We start from the raw sequence: 20,652 nt of genomic DNA, 5'->3' as shown, positions 1-20,652 counted from the left end.
GAAATGAACAAACTTACTTAAATTCATAATTTAAAAAATTTAAATTCAAATCCTAAAATAACTTCAAAACTTAAATTCCTAAAAACTCTTTTATTTGTCACTTAAGCATATGACTAATTACCTTATAAAACCTACTCATATATTATAAACTATAGTAAGCATGTTGATAAGACCTTTCTGTGTTAGATAAATGAAATGAAAGGAACTTGAAGAACCATCACATAAACAGTTCGAACATTCCTTTTCAATGATGCCTATTGGTATGCTCTTTATCACTGTCAAAATGGAATGTCATGAATCCAAAAGAGTATATTTAAGAAGTGTGTACTTGATAATGGCTACTCTGACATTCTGGAAATTGTAAGCCTTGTATGGTTAATTAAATTACTCATGGAACAAATAGTACATATTGATATAAGCACAAATAAATTTAAAATTAAAGTTCATAGCTAATAGAGGTAGGTCAAAAAAGATACTGGGAAAAAAATGTGATTTAGGAAACAGGTCTATCTGATTAGTAAATTTTATCCCAGACATTATTTAATTAAATGTCTCATTTAACTCTGAAACCTGATTATTCTAAGAATAATGGAATTACCAACAACCCAGTCTAAAACATATATTCATATGATAGATATAAAAGGAGAGGAGAAGAATTCTTGACTTTACCAAAACATTTAACCAAAGGCATATTTGTTTAACACAACTTGAAGATGAGACACTTGCTTTGTTAATGTAGAGACAGATTAGCGTAGTGCCTAAGAGCAGAAGCTCTCCAACAATACTGACGGCCACTTACTAACTGTATAATCTTGAGGAACTTAGTTCAAACTCTCTGTACCTCATATCCCTGGATCCTCTGTCGAGAATAAAAATAGCACCTGTCTCCCAGGGTTGTTTTGAAATATTAACTCAATAAATACACATAAATCTCTTCAAAAGGTCCCATGTACATAGTAAATGTCAATATACATTAGCATCTTATTACAATTACTACTACTATTGTTGACACTTGAGAGTATCTATGATGGTTATACAATGCAATAAAATCATCAAGCAAAGCAAACAGTTGAAAAAGCTTAATTTACTAGCGAGTTATCACTTAAACAGAAAGCATTTACCAAGGACTCTAATGAAATGGAGGAAGAAAAAGCACCTTGGTAAACAGAAGGTTTGGGGAGGAAGCTAGGATTTACCACCTTGAAAAAAGGCATTATAAACAAATCCTCCAGTTAACTGATGACAGCTCAACCTCAATATAAGATAAGAGGAGATAACCAAGATGGATGGATCCCAAATTCAGGAAATTCTGGGAGTGCTTAAGCTCTCCCTTGGCTTCATTTCCTTCCTTCAGTAATCTCCCAATTCTCTGTTCCCCTTACCAACAAAACTTCTCAAAAGAGTTCTACTTGGCTCTTTCTACTTCTCAATCTTCATTCCTTCTTCTATTAAAATCTGATTTCTGTCCCAACCATCCCACTGAAATAACTCCTGAAGGCCATAAAACAACCTTCAACTTGCCAAATCCAATGGTTAATTCACAAACCTCATCTTGGTCAACCTCTCAGGGACATTCAACACAGCTGTATCCTTAGAACCTTTCCTCTCTTTGTTTCAATGATGTATCTCTTCTGGTATTCCTCCTAATTTCCTGGGTCCTTCTATTCTGCTTTATAAACGGAAAAGTAGCCCGAGGCTTAAATCTGGGTCCCCTTTTCTGCTATGGCTACACGTTGTCTCTTGATAATCTCCTATGATTTTAAAAACCATCTATATGCTACTGACTCCTAAATTTACATTTCAGCACTGAACTTTCCCCTGAGCTCTAGACTTATATATTCATTCATTCAACAAATCTTTATTGAATACACACATTATGCACCAGGCATTATTCTAGGCTACTGGGATACAGAGATAAATAAGACAAAGTCTTTGAATTTTAGATAGGGAGAAAGATAATAAACAAATGTGTGTGGGGGGGGGTAAGTGGAATGAAGAAAAAGAAAATGTGTTACGGAAATATAGAATGATAGGCAGGCATGGAGAGATGGTAAGAAAAAATCCTCTCTTACACGGTCACACCTGAACAGAAATTGATATGAAGTGAGAGAACAAGCTCTGTAGAAATATGTAGGAAGAGCAAGTTCAACAGAAGAAACAGCAAATGTAAATACCCAAAACTCAGGAATAATGTTGACACCCTGAAGGAACAGCAAAGAGTCCTGGACGGTGTAGCTGAAACAGAGTGAAACGCATTTGAATATGAAGTCAGAAAAGTAGAAACAGACCAGATCTAATAGAGCATTATAGCCATGGTAAAGTGTTTAGACTTTATAGGAAAAAAGCTGGAGCATTTAATCAAGGAAGTGACACTGTAAGATATTCATTTTTAAAAGATCACTCTGGCTGCAATGTGAAAGACGGATTACATAGGGACATGATTAGAAGTTGGGAGGCCAGAGAAGAGGTTACTGTAATAGTCTAGGTAAGCAGAAATGGTGACTTGCACCAAAGAGATCGTACCAGTAATCAAAGTAATCAGACTGGGCATATGTTTTAAAGACAGTTGTCAGCAGTTACTCTAAGGGACTGAATATGGAATATAAGACAAAAAGAAGGAATAAAGAACGACTGCCAAACTGGGTGAATGGCAGTGCTGTTCACTAGCATGCAGCAGGCACTGTTACCCACTTGGCTATCAGACACCTCAGAAGTAGCATGGTGAAAACAAAGTTACTTATTTTCATCAAAAACCTTGTTCCTCTTTTAGTCTTCCCCATCTCAGATGCTACCACATAATCCTTTTCTATTTCCTTCTAGCACTTGTCCCTATCTGAATAACTTAGTTTATTTACATATGGTCCACTATAGTGCAGGCTCTATGAGAGTAAAGACTTGGACTGTCTTGTCCACTGCTATATCCCTGGATCCTATAACGTTGCCTGATATATAGTAGGCACTCAAATATCTGTTGAATGGATGAGTAAATGAGTGAAAAAAACCCTCCTATTGTCTCCTTTGTCACTTATTCTCTTCGGCTTGGACAGTTAATATTGGTGCTCCCCAATTTCTAGACTCTCTTCTCACTAGCTCTCACAAGGCATTCTTACCCGCCCCTTCAATTTTCATCTACTTGCCCATGTTTTGAACATTTTTATCTCCAGAGTTCTTTGAGACCTAACCTAATATATGCTTCTCAAGATTTCAACATGAATGACTCAAGGTATTTCAAATTCAGCAAGAGCTAACTAGTGAGCTTTACCACCAAACTGGTCCCATTTCCGATGTTCTGTATCCTGATAAACAGCATCATGCATCCAGCTAGGCAAGCCAGAAATATTTCAGTCGTCCTTGATACCTTCTTCTCCCCCAACCCCTGGTAATCAATCTATTGCCAAGTCCTGTTGATTTTATCTTGTAACCATTTTTCAAATCTATTTCCCTTTCTGAAAAGACTTTTGCCATCAGGCTAGTCCATCTTATTTAGCTTGATTATTGCAACAGCTTCCTAATAATCTCCCCGTACCTACTCTGGTACCTCTATATTCTATCTGTCCATATTTGATCTTTTCAAAAAGAAAGCCCTGACATCTATTACATGAAACTTTTCAACAGCTTCTCATGCCTCTTAGGGAGAACGAAAGGCCACCCTCCCAGGCCTGGCCAGTCCAGCCCGTGCATATATTTCTGGCCTAATCTCACACCACTCTTCTTTTTGGTTTCTGTGCTACAATGACATCAGCCTTTTTTCGGCTCCTTAAGCGTGCCGTTACTCACGTGCAACAGGACAGGCTCTTCTTAAAGGATCTCACAGAACCCACCATCATAGCACTTCCCTCAGCTTGTAAATATGTGCTTATTATATTGATGTCTATTCCCTTCACAAGATTATAAATGCCGTGACAGCAGAGATTGTGTCTCACTTTCTTCATCACTACATCTCCAGCATCCATCAAAATTTAAGAATTCCTCAGGGGTTTCCCTGGTGGCACAGTGGTTAAGAATCCGCCTGCCAATGCAGGGGACATGGGTTCGAGCCCTCGTCCAGGAAGATCCCACATGCCATGGAGCAACTAAGCCCGTGCTCCACAACTACTGAGCCTGCACTCTAGAGCCTGCGAGCCACAACCACTGAAGCCCGTGCGTCCTAGAGCCTGTGTGCTGCAACTACTGAACCCACGTGCTGGAACTACTTCAAGGCTACGTGCTCTAGGGCCCATGTGCCACGACTACTGAGCTGCACGCTGCAACTACTGAAGCCCACGCGTCTAGAGCCCGTGCTCCACAACAAGAGAAGCCGCTGCAATGAGAAGCCCACGCACCACAACGAAGAGTAGCCCCCACTCACCGCAACCAGAGAAAGCCCACGCAGCAATGAAAACCCAATGCAGCCAAATAAATAAATAAATGGAATGAAAAAATAAAAGGAATTCCTCAGATGCTTGGTAAATGGATTTCTGCAACTGAGAAGTTCTCTGATGGCAGTATAGTACACTGGCTAAACTGGAGTCAAAGAGATTTGGGGTTAAGTCCCAAATGCATCTGCTATATAACTTTAGGAAAGTTACTTAACCTCTTAAAGCCTGAAATATCTCGTTGGATTTTGTGAGGATCAAATGAGATAATGCACATAGTATGCTTAGCACAGTTTCTGACACACAGAAGTTGTTCAATATATGTTAGCTATTATTAGCTATTTTTCATTCATTCAAATAGCCACTTAGGTTGGCTAGTTTAAGTACCTTATTTTTACCCTTTTTCTAACTATACCGTCAACTCAAGTAAATATAAAGATATTTTCATAAATAATTTTTATTTAACATTTAATATCAAGTACCTGTATCCTAAAAAAAAGCATAGCATAATAAACATATAGTAAGTATATGATATTAGTTATCTCCTCTGTGTAAAAAAGTTACACCCAAAGTGAGCAGCTTAAAACAAACACTTTTTATCTCAGAGCTGTGGGTAAATAATCTGAAAGTGGCCCAGCTGAGTGCGTCTGGCTCCAGTTCTCATGAGGCTCTAGTCAAGCTGTCATCCGGGGCTGCAGCCATCTCAAGACTCAACAGGGCTGAAGGATCTGCTCCTAAGCTCACTCACACAGTCGTTGGCAGACTTTAGGTCTTCAAAATTTTTTACTGAGGTCTGATGTTATAAACAGTAGATGAAAATGTCTCCCATCATTTATAAAATTGCTATGAAATGATGCCATCCATTATGCTATTCAACACCCTCTACAAAATTCAATAAATTTCTCTGTGTTTCATCTTACAGAAAAGTTTCTCTCTTGACCAAAAGGCATATGTCTTTTTACTATACAAAGGTGTTATTTTTTAATTGGATTTCTCTTTTTACTCTGACAATTGGTACAGATAGATTTTTTGCCAGACTAATCTCCACCTAGACTTTTCTAGATTTTTCTCCCCCTGCTGCACTTATTCTGCCTTCTTCTTTTTTTTTTTTTAAGGAATTTTATTTCTTTATTTAATTTGGTTGCACCAGGTCTTAGTTGCAGCTCTCTGGCTCCTTAGTTGTGGCATGCAAACTCTTAGTTGTGGCATGCACGTAGGATTTAGTTACCTGACCAGGGATCAAACCCAGGCCCACTGCATTGGGAGCGTGGAGTCTTAACCACCACGCCACCAGGGAAGTCCCCTGCCTTCTTTTATTACATGGCTCTTTCCCTTCATCACTATTTTAATAATCCTATTATTAATATTGATATATCACTTCCAAACATTCACATACAGTATTTGGTATTAGGAGGAGTATACGTAATTGATCAACTATTAACTAATTAGTAAGTTGACAATATCAAAATTTGTGTAACCACCAAAAACATATTTAAATAAATTTAAAATATTCTATTTTAAATTTGTGTTTACTTTACCATATGTGAGTGAAAATACTATCTGGTCATCCCATAGAGCTAAACACCCACCCCAACACCATAGACCTAAAAAGAAGTCAAAACTGCTTAAGCTCTATAAGTGTGCTGTCCCATACAATAGCCACTAGCCATATGTAACAATTTAATCAAAATTAAATAAAACTTAAAGTTCCATTTCTCAGCCACACTAGCCATATTTCAAAGGCTCAATAACAAACATGAATTTCAAAGCTATATAAATCTTTGCCTGTATATCCACAGATATAACTTAGATCCACAAATAGAGAGGCAAGCTTAAAATAGGGCCAAAGGAAGAATGTTATCATGTTCACTTTGCAACCTGCCAAGACCAATACAAATAGCAACACACACACACACACACACACACACATACACACACACACACAAACACACACACTTAGACATTTATAGTCTCTCTGAATCTAACCATCCCCTCCCCTGGACTAGAACATGTCAAAGTAATGAAAAATGATCACAGGTTAGATTAACTAGGATGCTGAGAAAGTAGGCTTCCCCTTTAATCAAAACCAAACAACCTGCTACAGTCATTAAAACAAAGTTGCATACATACAGCCACTACCACCATCCAGTACTGGCCAGGTTGTGGTAAAACTGGTGTTCTCCCACAACTCTTGAAATGCAAAACAGCAGTAGAAACACCTTGAAATCCAACTAAATTATAGTACTTGAGATTGTTCCCATCACATATGCTATTTCCTCTGCCTGTAGTGTTTTTCTTTACCATCTTTACCTAATGAAATCCTGCTATACAAGAGTTCAGAACTTAAAACACTTATAGTCGGCACAAGATATTTGATATACATGCTTTGAGTAACAGATATTTGTATAAATATTTTAACTCTCTCTGAGAATCTAATTGGCCTAAAGCAAAGACTATTTCTTGTATTTTTTGTATTTATCATGGTGTCCTACATATAACTGGTAATCAAATTTTTAAAAATAAATACTAAATAAATAAGTCTATGTGCCTGACAGTAAAGGATCTCAATATCATTTTTACGTGCAACTTTATGAGACATATTAAAGGAATCATGGGGCAATCTCTAGTATAATCAAGCAGTTCACTAAGACATTATATTATATTAAGGCATTATTGAAATATGACATTAGTAGGAGGACTTGTATTTAATACTCCTATGCAACAACTTGCAAAGAAAATTACTTAAGTCAATCCACAGGATTATGATCTACTTTTTTTTTTTTTTTTTGCGGTACGCGGGCCTCTCACTGTTGTGGCCTCTCCAGTTGCGGAGCATAGGCTCCGACGCGCAGGCTCAGCGGCCATGGCTTACGGGCCCAGCCGCTCCGCGACATGTAGGATCTTCCCGGACCAGGGCACGAACCCATGTCCCCTGCATCAGCAGGCGGACTCTTAACCACTGCGCCACCAGGGAAGCCCTGATCTACTTTTAAACACATCTCTTGCACACCCACATAAACCACTTTTCCTATCTTGGGTAAAATTTAAATGCTAACACACACAAAGAAAAGAAAACAGAAGTACAAATGGTAGGAGTTTACACACTATTCTCTGGATACAGCTATCCTTAGACTTGGAAAAATGATTAAATTTTTTCTTGCCTTCTCAGCTTAAATCATTTCTACCACTCTTGAGTATTCAGTGTGCAGCATGATTTTAAAGGAAATTCTTTCCTTCCCTAACATGTTCTCAAGTCTAATCAAATTGCAAACTTGCATGTGGCCATATTATGATCCTTGGCCCCTATCCAGAGTAACTATCCCGAATGAGAACACAAAGAGCATTTTTACCAGCTGTGAATGCTGTCACTGATTCATTACCCTTCTGGTCCTCTCACTTGCATTCTGGATCACCCCTTAAGCTTCAGACCAGTTAGGTCCTGCTCATTCTATCTGAGATCCTTAAGAAGCAAAAGCAGTGAAGAGCCAACCCACGAAAAACTGCAAATGTAACTTCATCCATTTTGCCCATTATATCTTTAATCAGAGCTTCTAAATGTGACTAACAGTTTCTAATTAAAATTACACTGCAATTTTTCTTTGCACATCTGAATAGAAGTTTACTTTCAATACAGTATTCTCTGTACCATCACTGGAAAGAATCATATGACATGGAAAATAGCTTAAACTCAGGGATATTCCTTTAAAAATTCATCATTTGGGGCTTCCCTGGTGGCACAGTGGTTGAGAGTCTGCCTGCCAATGCAGGGGACATGGGTTCGTGCCCCAGTCCGGGAAGATCCCACATGCCACGGAGCAGCTAGGCCCGTGAGCCATGGTTGCTGAGCCTGCGTGTCCGGAGCCTGTGCTCCGCAACGGGAGAGGCTACAACAGTGAGAGGCCCGCGTACCACACACACACAAAAAAATTCATCATTTTTAGTTCTTTCCCCAGACATTTATCCCCCATTTAATGGCCTGTTAAACACTAGTTTTTGAATATTCAGCATGGAAGCAATAAAGGCAGTTCTTTGAACAAGAAATATTCTTGGGGAAAATAATATCATTATCATACCCATCAGAAATCTGCATTGCAAGTGACAGCCAACTCAACCCACATTAAGCCAAAAGGGGCATTCATTGGCTTATAAAGCTGGGCAGGAAATTGGCATAGTTCTGAAAGAAAAACTGTAGAAAGAAGGGCCTCAAAAAAATGGAAGTAGGGCTTCCCTGGTGGCGCAGTGGTTGAGAGTCCGCCTGCCGATGCAGGGGACATGGGTTCATGTCCCAGTCCAGGAAGATCCCACATGCCGCAGAGCGGCTGGGCCCGTGAGCCATGGCCGCTGAGCCTGCGTGTCCGGAGCCTGTGCTCCGCAACGGGAGAGACCACAACAGTGAGAGGCCCGCGTATTGCAAAAAAAAAAAAAAAAAAAAAAATGGAAGTAGGTCTCCTTCAGTTGGTTAGGGTGTGTGTGTGTGTGTGTATGTCTCTCCCTAACCACCCTCCCCCCACATCCAACTCATCCCTGGTAGTTTCCCCTTAGCTTTATTATTTAAGCAGAACTTCTCCACATGGAATTGGAAGATGGCTGCCAAAAGCTTCATAGTCTAAATCTCAGACTCGTAATAGCAGTGTAAAGAGAGGTTCCGTTCCTCCAACGCATGCATATCAATCTCTGGATGGACAAGACTCTGATGGACTTTGGTCACATGCTCACTCAGACTTAGACCTACTATTGTATCAACCGGATTAACCTAGATCACCAGGATGAGTAATGTGCCCATCCCTTTGGTGGTTGGGTGGAAGTGTAGGGGGTGAATGGGTGAGCAAGACAGATTTCTAAAAGAAGAGGGATTGAGTAAAAAGGAATATCCTGAGAAACCAAAAACAACAGCTATTACAGTCAACCCAAAAAAATCAATCAACTATTCAGCACCACATCTGTGCCAGATGCCACACTAGACCTTTACATATACTACCTCGTGGAAGGCTCACAATAACACCACACTAGACCTTTACATATACTACCTCGTGGAAGCTCACAATAACATCATCAGAGTGGTATTATCATATCCATTCTCTAGATGAGGAAGCTAAGGTTCAGAAAGGTTAAGTAACATGCAAAAGTAAGTTGCAGAGGATTCAAAAGCTGACTCCAAGGCATATGTGTACTCATTCACCTATTCTACAATGTTGCCCCAAATGTCTTCCAAACCAAAAACTGACAGTGACTACTTTGCAACCTCTCACCAAGATAAATGGCTTAAGGGAGCCTGAACTATAAATGTAGAGTGTTATTTTACTTTTAGAGGGATTCCTCTGGGTCAGGCAAGATTAAAGATATTGTGAAACCATGAATAGGAATAATATAATTAAGGATATATATCCAAATAGTAAGGATATAAAAGTTAGCCAGGAAGGGAAAAAAAGGTATTTTATCACCATTATTTTTATGTACATCTAAGAACAAAAAATGCCCAATATGGGGAGTCTAATAGGAAACCCTATAATAAAGCTATGACAAAAGTATATAGAAAAAAAAAGAAAGTATATAGAAGAAAAAGAGAAACCTATTATATGAAAAGCAACAGCACAGAAACTTGTCTTCCTAACTTTGGCACTAGTTGTGGGGAGGGGGGGAACGCCCCTTCAAATTTGAACTGCCATCCAGAACTAACACAGAGTTGTAATCTGAATTCATGCTACTAGTGTGGTCCAAATTCTCAAGCACTAAATTTAATTTAAAATGGTCTCAGGTTGCTAGGGCTCCCATGCTATGGCAGAAGCAAACACAAATCTTTTATGGAAGAACTGACTTCAATCCACACTGACACATTGTCAGATGCCACTGATCGTAAGGCACACCCAGACTTCAGAGGTTTTAAAATGTGGCGGGGGGGGGAAGTGAATATTAAAATCAATGAGACAAGTATCCTCAGGAAGGAAAAGATTGGAAACCACTGCTCTACAGTGGTAGCATTTACATGGAAATTTACTTCCAAATTCACTTTCTCCAAGTTTGAATTCTCCTCTAGCCATTTCCTTCCAATTCTTCTATCTCACCTCACCACGACTACTAACACACAAACGTTTGCACTTTCTTCAGAGTCCTAACATGTAGCCCACACTAATCTTTCCCAATTCAAGATTCTAAAAACATTTAGTTTGTAACCCGATATTTAACACCTGCTAATCATAGTATCCACACTGTTCTGTATGAGAAACTCTCCAACAAAGAATTAGCATTTCTGGCAATGAGGTATAGCTAGATTTTGGAATTATTTCTCCCTACTTAATACATAATAAAATACTACTGATCGAAAATCTTTGGTTTTATAAACAGCTCTTAAAAGTCACTATTATTGGGCTTCCCTGGTAGCACAGTGGTTGGGAGTCCGCCTGCCGATGCAGGGGACACGGGTTCGTGCCCCGGTCCAGGAAGATCCCACATGCCGCGGAGCGGCTGGGCCCGTGAGCCATGGCCGCTGAGCCTGCGCATCCGGAGCCTGTGCTCCGCAACTGGAGAGGCCACAACAGTGAGAGGCCCGTGTACCGCAAAAAAAAAAAAAAAAAAAAAAAAAAAAAGTCACTGTTATTTAAAAAAATCTTTAATCCATTTTTTAAACATCTTATTTGAGCATAATTGCAAACTTACAGAAGAGTTGCAAAACAAGATTAGTGCATAGAAGTCCTGTTTGTCCTTTACCTGGACTAATCTACTGTTAATATTTTGTCCTGGGGACATCCCTGGTGATCCAGTGGTAAAGAATCCACCTTCCAATGCAGGGCATGTGGGTTCAATCCCTGGTCAGGGAACTAAGATCCCACACGCCACGGGGCAACTAAGCCCGTGCGAAACAACTACTAAGCTCACGCCTCAACAAGAGAGCATGTGTGCTGCAAACTGCAGAAGCCCACGCACTCTGGAGCTCGCGCACCACAACTAGAGAGAAGCCTGCGCGCTGCAAGGAAGAGTCCGTGTCCGGCAGTGAAAGATCTCGCATGCCTCAACGAAGATCCTGCGTGCTGCAACTAAGACCCAACGCAGCCAAAAAATAATAAAAGAAAATTTAAAAATAAAAATAAATAAATATTTAAAATATATTTTGTCCTATTTACCTTATCATATATGCACCCTTACAACCATACTCTATTTTTTCCTCTTGAACTTTTTGAGAGAAAATTGCTTATATCATACCCTCTTATCCCTAAATTCTTCAGTGTAAATTTGTAAGAATAGGGATATTCTCCTACATAACCATACTACAGTTAACTTCAGAAAAATCAACGTTGCTAAATACTCGTATCAAATCTACTGTCCTGTTCCAATTTTGTCAATCGATCTAATAATGTCCTGTAAGTTTTTATAGGATCCAATTTACAATCAGTATTACATTTAGTTACATCTCTTTACTCTCCTTTAATCTGAAACCTATCTAAAGCCTCTTTGCGTTTTATAACACTGACTTTTTTTTAGAATATAAACCTTTGTGGGGGGGTTTTGGTTTTTCTTTTTGGTTTTTGTTTTGCGGTACGCGGGCCTCTCACTGTTGTGGCCTCTCCCGTTGCGGACCTTTGTTTTTAATAGTATGCTCCTCATTTGGGGGTTTGTCTGATCTTTTCTCATAACTAGATTTAGGTTATTCATTCTTGGTTGAAATACTAATACTGCTTGGAGAATCACATCTGGAAACACACGATATCCATCTACCCCTTACTGCTATTAATTTTGATCATCGATCAAGGTGTTGTCTGATTTATCCTCTGTATAGTTATTGTTTTTTTCCCTTGCAACTAATAAGCAATCTGCAAGGATACTCTTTAAAATCACTGAAATATCCTGTTCCTCATTAAAAGTTCCCCATGGATTTAGCATCCATTGATGATTCTTGCCTGATCCAATCTGCAAAATTTAAATCCATTTTAATCATTCATTTTAAAACTATATTAACTATATTTAATGACAGAAAAAGTCCATACTGAGAAGTCTAAAAATGTACTTACTGTTATTTGAATTACATGAACTTTAGCTTGCATATAATAACTAAGTATTAAAATAAATATCATTTATTTTAACCACTTTAGATCATTCATGTCCTGTATAAGTTTTCTAACAAGCATGCTGAGCACTGTACTACCATCTTTGAGATTAAATGTAAAACTCAACTTTTGCCATGTATTTATAAAGATGTCACAAGATACCAAAAAAAAAAAAAAGAAAGAAAAAGAAAAAAAATGGTACTTTTATCATAACCAAAAATATTTTCTGTTTATCACTAAAATTCACCTATCTACAGTCAACTGTTTTTGGTTTTGTGCATTAGCTAGAATATAAAGGGGAAATACTGGAACACAGTGTGGTGCATATAAATTGTTGCTACTATTTTAAAAGACAACTTGGCAACTGCTTTACAACTTTTAAAGGCAATGCCTATGGATAAACTTATACACGATGCAAGTATACAAATTACAAGGAAACTGTTTATCAATAGGAGCCAGGTCAATAAATTACACTGTATTCAAACAATGGACTACCATGCAGCTGTTATAAAGAACAAGATGGGGGATTTACCAGGTGGTCCAGTGGTTAAGAATCCGCCTTCCAATGCAGGGGATGCAGGTTAGATCCCTTGTCAGGGAACTAAGATCCCACATGCTGCGGGGCATCTAAGCCCTTGCACCGCAACTGCTGAGCCTGCACACTCTAGAGCCTGTGCCACAACTAGAGAGCCCGTGAGCCACAACTACTGAGCCCACATGCTCTGGAGCCCGCAGGCCACAACGAAAGATTGCACGTGCCTCAGCGAAGATCCCGCATGCCGCAACTAAGACACGAAGCAACCAAAAAAAAGAACAAGATGGGTCTATGAAAGATATCAATAATATGTACTAAGTGGCAAAAATGTTGCAGAACAGTATTATAGATCCTATACATGTAAAAAGAGAAAGGAAAGGAAGATACACTATATATGTAAATTTACACACACAAACATATCCTTATATATGCTTGCATAAACATCTAAAATTCTAGAAGGAAACACAAGAACCTGTTAGCAAAGTTTATCTCTGGGGGATAAGACTGCAGGGGTCAGGAACTTTTACTTTCCATTTTTCTTATTCTAATATTTAAACTGCTAACCACAAGCATGAACTGTTTATAATTTTTTTAAATTTGTGACAATTTTCTCAATACCAGAGGTGAACTAGCGATCACAACTGAAAGTGAAATAAACAGAATTATCACCTGCTAGAAAGAGCATAAAACTATATTTTTTCATATTCTAATTCTAATCTCCAACCCAGAAGGAGAAATTATCAATTGTTGTGCCCATACACATAGTAGGCACTTAACTAATGTTTTTCCATTATTATCTTTCTAGTAATTATCAGTGGCATAAAATTTCCAGATGGTTGACTAGAGCAAAGGATACTTGTGGCCTGTGGCCCTGAAACAGAAAGAGAAAAATCACCTATCAACATGACAGAAGTTAAACTTATAAGGAAAAACTTAAACAAATCAGTCTATCCCTTCATAAAATCCATGATATTCAAGTAAATTATCAAAGTGAGTAAAGCAAAGAGTGACTAATTCACTATTCCAGTGTCTGAAAGATTAATTCTCAAAGTGCATTAATCCAAAATAGAAAATTACTAGCAAACTGCATAGTTGGTAATTCTATATAAATATGATAGGTTCACATCTTGTAATAGCATTCACAAAACATGAACCAAAATTATTAGTATTCATATATGTGTCTATATCAATCTCTATGTATACACATATCCATATATATGAATATATTTATGTAGTTATATAATAAATACATATATAATAGGAGGAAAGGTTGCTATGTACAAGTTTTCTCCTCCACTGCTTTCAAAACAAATTTTTATACCTTGATATTTCACTAAAAAGAAGCCAGGAATCAGTCAGGCCTGATTTATCTCCAGAGCCTACAAAATTAATGATTATTTCTTTTATTATACTTCCAAATCTGCAATGAAAACCTCTGTGATATTTTTTTGGTTTCCTAAAAGCCACATTGTTAACACCAACCACATGTTTTCCATACTTCTCTTTGCTAGTGGCATCAAGGTTCACAGAGTCAGTAAGAAATGATTCCCAGGGCTAAATGTGAAATATAGATCCCTGCCTATCTTTACGCACCGTCTCCTTTATCACTCTTCCACTCAATCGTTACCCTTTAGCAATACTCATCTTTTAAAGTATTCAAATATGCCAAGCTTATCAGGCCTAAGAAGCAGTTGCACTCCTATTCCCACTAACCAGAAAATCCATCCCCAGGTCTTCATGAGACTGTCTCCTCATCATTCAAGTCTCAGCTCAAATGTCATCTTCTTACAAAGGACTTCTATAACCATGCAATCTAAATTAGTCCTTCCAGGCACACTGTATCCCACCAGCCTGTTTTATTTTTTTCTCAGGACTTATCACACTTTCTGAAGCTATCTTGTTCTTTTATGTGTTGTTTTATCCAATCACTCTTCCCCAATACCTTCCCCAACAATGATTTCTAAGTTTCATGACAGTAGTTTCATGACAGCAAGAATCTTGACTGTCTTGTTCATTGTGATATTCCCAGCATCTGGTACACAGTAGGTACACGATATGTATTTGCTAGACGATTGAATAAGGAAGAAATCAATATTGTCACTACATGCTGTCAGATGCTGAAGATATAATCTACTACAGCATGCACCAAAATGCTAAAATATGTGTGTATGAAAACTGTAATTATGTCTTTACAGCTATTTTAAAATCTATGAAACTGGCCAAAAACTCTAAAAATGAATGAATATTGCTCCTATCTAAATGATCATTACAAAACCTAATACATTGGCAATAAATACAATTTAAAAATTCAACCACATATATGATCTAAAATTTACAATACACTTCATTTTGTTTACTTGCAAGTGTCATTACCAGCATTTTTCTTTTAAATACATTATATTGCTTAGTAACACGTATATTAAAATAGCCATAGTGAGGTATAGAAGTTGTTTTACTTTGGATATGATCATGATGATGATATGCAAACATTTGTTGAGAAGTTACTATGTGCCAGCACCTCAAATACATTAGCTCATCTAATCTTTACATCACCACTAGGAGTTGTGGTACTATTACCGTTGCCATTTTACAAATGAGAAAATTGAGAAACAGAGGGCTTAATTTATCCAAGGTCACTTAGTAAATTACAAATTTCAATCTACCTTCTTAACTCAATAACAGTTGCTAAGAAAATGTAATACTTTAAAAGATGTCAGTTTATTTAGCCTTTCAGTTTCAGGTACTGTATAATATAGTCTAATTAAAACTATAGTTTAATTTTCCTTCATTGAACTCAATTTAAAAAAATCATTTACATTAAGTGTGAGCCTAGATCAATATACAAATTCAACTTGCACTGCCATCATCAAAAAACAGGAAAGGAAGAGGAGGGAGGGAGTGGGGGAGGAGAGAGAAACAGGGAGGGAGGGAAGAAGGGAGGGAGGGAGGGAGATTATTGCTAGCAAGTATAATGTACCCTGTTTCCAGGGCAACTGTCAGAGTCCTGGAGTGCCTGATTCAGCACTTCTTCATCTGTTTACAATCACTCCAGCACTCTGAAAACATGGTCATTGCCTTCTATTCTGTGCAGCAGTGAATTCAGCATATACAAAACAGTATTTAACCTTTTTTTTTGCTTTAATAGTCTCACATGAAAGATCTGAAATAGCCATTATCCACATATTTTTTAAACAGCATACACTTTTTCACCTTATTACTATATAAATAATAAAAACATTCCCAGTATTATACAACAGAATGTAATTGTAACATACATTTAACATCCATGCTATAGCAACATTCAATTAAAGGTTAAAATATTTTATTAGTAAATGAGCCTAGACCATACATATACTTTCTCCACAGTAAATACTCCACATTCAACCATAAACACTGTAATTTAACCACTAACATGGATTTGAAGTCACAAAATAAAAACTAGAAGCTACAATTTCATTCCCAAAATTGTCTTTGCCTATTTTATTCTGCACTATGTAAAATAAAGCTACAATTCCCAGTTTGTTTAGTTTTGTTTTATTTTGTTTTGGAAGAGGATGCCTATAGTAAAGACTCTACACATACGCGCACATGCAGGCACACACACACACACACAATTTAAAAGAGCAGTTATAATCCTTCTTGAAATGTAATTTTGATTCTAGAATTTTATTTTATTATAATACAAACTAAACTGTCAGTGTATACCCATAATAGTAAAGTAATAAATAAAAACTTATGAAAAGGACACATAATTATATACTATGGTAAATGGACAAGAATATGAGATTGTCCAATCCAGTGTTACTTTTCTTAAAATCAAATTTATTGAAGTCAAATTTACTTACAGCTATTTAAAATGTTCAGTTTAATGATTTTTGACAAATATTGTACAACTGTGTAATTATCCCCGCAATTAAGATATAATTCCATCACCAACAAAAGTTCCCTCAAACTCCTCTGTATTTAATTCCTCCTACCACTGGCCCTAGGTGGCAGATAACTGATCTGCTTTGTGACACTATAAATTACTTTTCATTTCCTAGAATTGTATATAAACTGAATTATACAGTATTTACTCCTTTGGATATGGCTTCTTCCATTTAGCATAACGTTTTGCTAATGTTCTGAGATTCACACATGTTGTGTGTATTCATAGTTCATTCCCTTTTATTAATGAGTAGTATTCCATTGTAGGGATATATCACAATTTGTTTACCCACTCACCTGTGATGGACATTTGGGTTGTTTCTAATTTACGGCTTTTATGAACAAAAGTGCTACAAACATATATGAACAAATTTTTCTGTGGATATATGTTTTTATTTCTCTTCATTAAATACTTAGGAGAGAACTCCAAGATCATACGCTAAATTGCCAAAACATTTTCCAAGGGAATGTACAATTTTACATTCCTAGCAGGAGTGTTCACAGTTTTTGCCTAATTTTAAGTTGATCATTTGTTTTCTTTTTATTGAGTTGTAGGAGATCTTTAAATATTCTGGATAGAAGTCATTTGTCAGATATATTTATTATAAATAGTTTTCCCATGCTAGTGCTTACCTTTGCATTTTCTTACCTATAGCTTTCAAAGAAAAGTTTTTAATTGTAATTAAGTCCAGTTAATTATTTTTTTTTCTTTTATGGTTTTTTTTCAGAATTTTCTTCTAGATGTTTTAAAGTTTTTTTTTTTTTTTAAATTTTGGTCTATAACCCTTGTGTTGTGTATGGTGTAAGAGTCAGTGTTCATTTTTTCCCCCACAGATTAGCCAGTTGTTCTAGGACATTTGTTGAAAAGACTATAACTTCCTCCTTTGATGTGCCTTGGCACCTTTGCTAAAAATCAACTGATCTTATGTGTGTGGGTCTATTTCTGGACACTTGATTCTATTCTATTGATCCATAATGTCTACCTTATTACTACTACACACTGTAATTAAATAAATCTTGAATCAGGTAGTCTGAACTATGTTCTTTTTTTAATTGCTTCGACTATTTGTCTTTCCATGTAAAAAAAAAAAATTTTTTTCTGGCTGCCGCACAGCATGAGGGATCTTAGTTCCCCCACCAGAAACCGTGCCCCCTGCAGTGGAAGCATGGAGTCTTAACCATTGGACCACCAGGGAAGTCCTGTAAATTAGATTCAATCTAATTTTGAATTAGATTGTCAGTAACTTAAAAAAAAAAGAAAAAGACTGCTGAATTTGTATTAAAATTTCACTGAAGTACAGTTCAATTTGTAACTCAGTGTTTCTTAATCTCTATCTATACATTAGAATTACCTGGACACATCAAAAGATAACCCAAGCCTACCTAGACCCCCATCCCAAACCAATCAAATCAGTAGGTTCTAATATGGAGCCATGATTCAGAAATTCTGGTTTAATCTTTTGGAGGAAATGTTTCCATTAAAATTAAAGATATTTGAGACTATAAGGGACTTTTTGTCATAAATATTGCTGGTGTCTAATTAGAAACTGGGATATCCATTTAAAAAATTAATTTCCATTTGTTAGACCTTCAGACCTAGTATTTAGATAAGACCCAAGCCTCCTGGTCATGCCAAACTTAAAAAAAGAAGAAATTTGGAAAATTTTCTAAAGATATTTGAGGAAGAAAAACCCAGGAGAAAAAAACCTGACAATCTAGAATTCTACATCTTGGTAAACTATCATTCAAAAGTGAGAGTTAAACAAAGAAACTTTCAGACACACAAAAAGAGCTTACACTAACTGAACCTAACTGAAAGATATTTCTGTGTTATAAAGAGAAATATTAAAACAGAAGGAAGGAGTGTGACACACACAAAAAATACAGCTAGCCCCAAACGGAGCAGTTAAAACAAGCATTTAAGGAACAACTAATCTTAATCTTGTAAAAACTGTTTCAGATAACAGAAAAAGATGTAACACTCACCAACTTTTTCATAAGTCTAGTGCTACCCTGATATCAAAACCAGATGAGAACAGATGTTACAAGAAAAGAACATTAAATGGCAAAATGTCTTATGCAAATAGACAGAAAATTCTCAATAAAATATTACCAAACTAAACACAGCAAAGTAGAGGAGAAAAACCAATACAAATCTTAGCTGCCTTGATACCAATGAGTGTTGGCAAGTCTCCTAAAATTTAATCAAATAAAAGATCTTGACATTGAAGGAAAAGAAAGAAGAAAAGGAAGGGAGGGAGGGAGGGAAAAGAAAAGACAAGACAAAACAATACATCATGGCCTAGCTGGGTTTACCACAGCACTACAAGAATTGCACGTATATTTTTCTTTATACTTTTCCGTATGTTTGAAACACTATATATCATAATTTTTCTTAAGCTCCAAAGGGGTAGTAATTTGCAGATCAAAAAAGATTGAAACCTAAATGCCTACAGTAAGGAAAAAGAATAGGAAGTCAATTTACTCACAGACCCCTCCAAAGATCTAGCACTTGAAGATAGCAATTGCCATAGAATGCTGGGGTAAGATTTTCCACTAAAATCTGGGGAGTTTGGTTGAAAACTTACATATTTATACTGATAAGACGCTGCCTCCACCGTGTTCAGTCAAGCAACTACTTCCCTTCAGACTGGCAGACCAGAATTTTGGTCTCTGGAGAAATTCTAGAGACCAGAGATCTAGAGAAATTCTGCATTTGGTATAGCAGGCACCTAGTAGAAAATAGAGGTGAGATAGCAGACTGACACAGGCCAAAAGTAACAGGGAGTTAAGAACGCCAGGAGAGGTCGTGTGCGTGAGTCCCGTAGGGCCAGGGAGGCACCAGCTGCCGCGCAGGGAGGAGGCCAGGCTGCAGCTTGAGGGAGGCCCCGGCCCCTCTGCGCCTGTGTCTGGCAGAGCTGGTGTGAGACAAAAGACAATCCTTCCCAGCCGCCGGGATAATCAAGAGTTTTGGCCTGACCTTTGAGTGCACACCGAAATAGTTCGGAGCCAAATGAAAAGCACAGACTATGGCACTGAAACGGATTAATAAGGAACTTGGTGATTTCGCCCGTGACCCTGCAGCACAATGTTCTGCAGGTCCAGTTGGGGATGATATGTTTCACTGGCAAGCTACAATTATGGGACCTAATGACAGCCCATATCAAGGCGGTGTATTCTTTTTGACAGTTCATTTCCTACAGACTACGCCTTCAAACCACCTAAGGTTGCATTTACAACAAAATTTATCATCCAAATATTAACAGTAATGGCAGCATGTCTCGACATTCTAAGATCACAGTGGTCTCCTGCTTTAACTTCTAAATTTCTTTTATCCATTTGTTCGCTGCTATGTGATCCAAACCCAGATGACCCCCTAGTGCCAGAGATTGCAGAGATCTATAAAACAGAGATAAGTACAACAGAATAACTCTGGAATGGACTCAGAAGTATGCCATGTGATGTTATCTGAAAGTCAGAATAACCTGCATTATAGCTGGAATAAACTTTAAATTACCATTCCTTTTTTGATTTTCTTATCTGGCTGCTCCCCCATCAGACTTCGTCTTTTTTATATTTTGTTTACCTCCCTCCATTCATTCACATGCTCATCTGAGAAGACTTGAGTTCTTCCAGCTTTGGACAATAACTGCTTTTAGAAACTGTAAAGTAGTTACAGGAGAACAGTTGCCCAAGATTCAGAATTTTTTAAAAAATGGAGCATGTGTATTATGTGACCAATGTCTTCACTCTAACTTGGGTATGGGATTAAAACCATTCCTCACTGCTCTAACAT

General features: G+C 37.4%; 1 protein-coding gene and 1 pseudogene across 2 annotated transcripts in view; one reads left to right on the top strand and one right to left on the bottom strand.

Annotated features, from left to right (window-relative positions):
• Positions 1 to 20,652, bottom strand: part of PDE3B (phosphodiesterase 3B) — a 166,513-nt gene that overhangs the window by 107,391 nt on the left and 38,470 nt on the right. The gene's annotated exons all lie outside the window — the stretch shown is intronic.
• On the top strand, positions 19,886 to 20,318 carry LOC132493731 (ubiquitin-conjugating enzyme E2 D3-like; annotated as a pseudogene).

This window comes from Mesoplodon densirostris, chromosome 7 (genome assembly GCF_025265405.1).
Source record: "Mesoplodon densirostris isolate mMesDen1 chromosome 7, mMesDen1 primary haplotype, whole genome shotgun sequence".
Taxonomy (NCBI): Eukaryota; Metazoa; Chordata; class Mammalia; order Artiodactyla; family Ziphiidae; genus Mesoplodon; species Mesoplodon densirostris.
Note: the sequence above shows the minus strand (reverse complement) of the source record. Positions and strands in the feature narration are given on the sequence as shown.